The sequence below is a fragment of the Solanum stenotomum genome, chromosome 9 (genome assembly GCF_019186545.1).
Source record: "Solanum stenotomum isolate F172 chromosome 9, ASM1918654v1, whole genome shotgun sequence".
NCBI classification, from domain to species: Eukaryota; Viridiplantae; Streptophyta; class Magnoliopsida; order Solanales; family Solanaceae; genus Solanum; species Solanum stenotomum.
Genome location: NC_064290.1, coordinates 10,994,046 through 10,997,985, shown reverse-complemented (window position 1 = coordinate 10,997,985; position 3,940 = coordinate 10,994,046). Strand labels below are relative to the sequence as shown.

General features: G+C 32.1%; 1 pseudogene; it reads right to left on the bottom strand.

Moving 5' to 3' along the window:
• Window positions 1-274: 274 nt before the first annotated feature.
• On the bottom strand, window positions 275-2,541 carry LOC125877275 (uncharacterized; annotated as a pseudogene).
• Window positions 2,542-3,940: the final 1,399 nt, after the last annotated feature.

Genomic DNA, 3,940 nt, shown 5'->3' with positions numbered 1-3,940 from the left:
TTTGCAGTTGATGCATCAACCTTTCTAATGCATATGCTTCTTCCCCCTGCAGGTGTTGTAGCAGCTTTTTCAAGGCCTATGTTTCTTCCTCTTGCAGGTGAGAAAGTGGTTGTAGCAGCAGTGTCTCTTACTAATGCTGCAAAAGGTTTGAAAATTAATTTATAAAAGGGTTTGAAAATATATTGATTCAAAAGTCTTACCTCTGCCTATAGTTGATGTTGCAATAGGTTCACAAGTCCTTCCTCTGCCTCTTGCAAGTGCCTCAACATCAAAATTATTGTCTTTTTTTTGTCCTTCTCCTAGCTCTAGGAGGTGCATCAGGATTAATATTTGTTTTTCTTGGCATTCCCCTAGGTTTATGAGCTTCTCCAACAATAACAACTGCTTCAATAATAGTGGTAGTAGGTGTCTTTCTTGGCCTTCCTCTAGGTTTAGGAAGTGCAATAGAAGTACTTGCTTCATTACTTGATCTAGCAGCAACAAAATCCTACAACATCAAATAGATGACAAGTCACATATATCAAATATAAACTATAAACAAGGAAGAACATATAAATGACATACCTTCAAAGGACAACTTCTTTTGTTGTGATTTTTTTCATGATAGATACTACAAGTCATGTAAACATCTTTTCTTGGTAATTTTTCAGATTTTTTTTTTACTCCTAACACTTTCTATTTCTAATCTTTCTTGGCCTTCCTTGCATAGATTTAAAAATTGGTGGTTCCACATGATGTTTTCTTAAATCAGGCCACATGTTCATATTGGTCACTGGTTGAAGGTAATGACAATAGATTCTTAGATAAATCTCCTTACTGTAGCAATTATCAATATAGTCAATTGGTTCCCATTTCTTGTAAAGAATGATAACAATGGCACGTGGGCATGATATTCCTTTGAGCATCCATGATCTACAATTATAGGTCCTACTCCTCATATCAATCTGTATGGACATAAGATCCATCTGAAATTTCAAAGTTTCTCTCCATTGAACTCTATATGACATTTCATTGACTTTTCTATGTTCTTTGCTAACATTCTCAATGCCATTGGAGAAATATTTGTTAACCATGTTTCTCTGTAAATTTATGAAATTGTCCTTGTCTAGTCATTACCTTTACCCTTATCTCTTCAAGCATAGTAATAATGGTTTTATGCTTTGGAGCTAAGATCCAAGCATTGAAGTTTTCAACCATATTATTATTTATGCTATCACACTTAACATCAGTCTTAAAGTATATCTTGCACCAAGTTTTTACATTGTAGTGAAGTAACTCTAGAACAATATCTTTGTTATCTAGCAATGTCATTTGAGCCAAATTTCCCTTCAATTCTCCCTCGAAGGTGCTTCTTGCACATTTCCAAAATTGATTCCTTCTTTCCAAACCTTTCCAATCTTTAGCCCAGTTAGCAAGAATGTGTCTTGCACACATCATATGCTCTACTTCTGGTAAAAGATCAATAACTATTGATGTAATCCCCTACAATGAACAACAACACATTATTGTTGTAGTAACAAAAATAATGATGCATTAAAAATAAGTAAATTAACAAAAAAAACATACTTTTTGCATGTCTGAAATGAGTCTGTAATCTCTGCCATCACCTAATCCTAAGTCCTCTATCAACAATTTTAAAAATCATGTCTATGTGTTCTTATTTTCATACTCTACTACACTCCATGCAATAGGCAACATTTGATTATTGGCATCTTCATCCACAACAACCAACAATTGTCCTTTGGTTACACCCTTCAAGAAACATCCATCTAAACCAATACATTTCCTACATCCATCAAGAAAAGTTTTTTTGCAAGCATCAAAATATATGTATATATATATATAGAAACTCTGAAAAACTAGCTTATCGTTACCTTCAGAATCATTAACTTTTACTATGCATGTGTTACATGGATTGGTGCTTAACAATTCATCCCTATAGTAAAATATTCTACCAAACTCTTTCACATGATCACCGATTAGTTCCTGCAATATTCTTTGTCTTGCTCTCCTAGCAGTAGTCTTCCCAACATGTATTCCCAACTCTTTTCTTATCAATTGTTGAAATTTGAAAATTCTAGCGTTTGGTTGCTCACTGATTCTATCTTTGTAGTGTTTATACAAGAACTTATCATTACACATGTAATTTCTTGTGGTCTTCACACATTTGTGCCTAGGATTGTAGGTTTTAATCACAAAGTTATTAGAAGCTCTCTTAAGACTTACATATAACAACCAAGGACACCTTTCTCTACATCTAACCCTCACCTTTTTTTGAATCATTAGTAAACTTGTCTAACTAGACACCTTTTTGAAGTGAATATTTTGTAATGACATACCTAAAATCATTCACATTATCAAAAATCATGTCCAACTGCCACATAACCTTTTCAGCAGTTTTATCAAAAACTACTTTTCTACTATCCCTCATTGTCTCATCATTTGAATTAGTTTCAACACTATAAGCATCAAAACTACAATACACATTCTCATCCCCAATAACTTTACCTGTTAACTCTTTATCAATAGGTTCAGTTTCATCAAAACCCAAATCTGAACCAACTAGCAACTGAAACTTCTTCTGGGTAATTTGGTATTTTTTTTCTCTTCTCTTCCTCCTTTGGTATGACCTCCTCTCAATCCTTGAGTTTATATTTTTTTTCATGAGCATCACTTTCATATTCAACATCATCTTCATTGAATATATCTTGATAGTCTAAATTTGAACTATTTTCAGTTCACTGGTCTGAATCTGGAACTGGAATTTCATACTCAACAATAATAGATTCAACACTTGAATTGACTGTTGGTTGAGTTGGTTCAACAATAATAGGCACAACAAATACAGTACATGATGCTTCAGTAGGTGCAAAAGTCTCAGCATAAGCAGTTGCAGTGGTTGATGCTTGAGTAGGTGCAACGTCGCGGTGACTAAAAAAATAATCAATTTTAAAAGAATAAAAAAAAATTTAAAAGGTTAAGAGGGAAATAATAATTTAAAAGGGGAAAAAGAGAGTCACCACCTCATTTTAGGAAAACACTAGGAAACAATTAATTAAAAATGTCTACGAAACCAATAGATTCTAGGTAAGAAGTTCAAGTTATTCTATAGGAAAGGGGTTAGACATCCTTCGAAATCCACAATTGTGAGTCCCGACTGAATTCATTTTTTTCAAATTGAGGAGGAGATAACAATAATATACAAGTATAATAAACATAGAATATACACAAATAATAAAATAAAATAATAATATAAGAAACGGCCTAAGTTTACCAAACGTCAATAATATACAATAATGAATAGAAAAATATTGTTCAAACTTCATTCGAATAGCTTTAATGGGAAGCAAATCTGGGTACCTATAAAGGCACTTCGTAGAACTGTTATAATAAATAAATATGAATAAAAATAAACAAATTAAATAATAACTTAAAAATAAAAATCCGTCTTATTAACATATAAAGAATATGAACTTAAACTAAATTCTCGTCTCTTAACATGGGGAGGCCTCCAAAACCAACGAAGAGATTTTTTCATTGGCCAATTAACAACAAAAATAGCTCAAAACTCATAAAACAAAATATAACTAAACAACTCATACAAATAATAAACCAAAATATTCAAAATTATTCCACTGATAACATCAATCCAAGAAATGGAAACAATTAATAAAATGCTAAAGCAAGAACATCAATAAATGAAACTAAATTTAAGGAACAATGAGTAAATGGAGCAATGATACAATAACTCAACTCTAAAACAAGCAAATTGAAAATGCACAACGTCAATTATAATAGAGTAAAATAATGCAAATAATGTAAAATTTTAACAGTGTAACACCCCAGAAAAATTTCCGAACTATGTTTGAGTAAGTATGAGATTGAGAAGAGTAGTTTACATGAGTTCCATGTTGTTGTGTAGACCTTCGAGTCGAGTTGT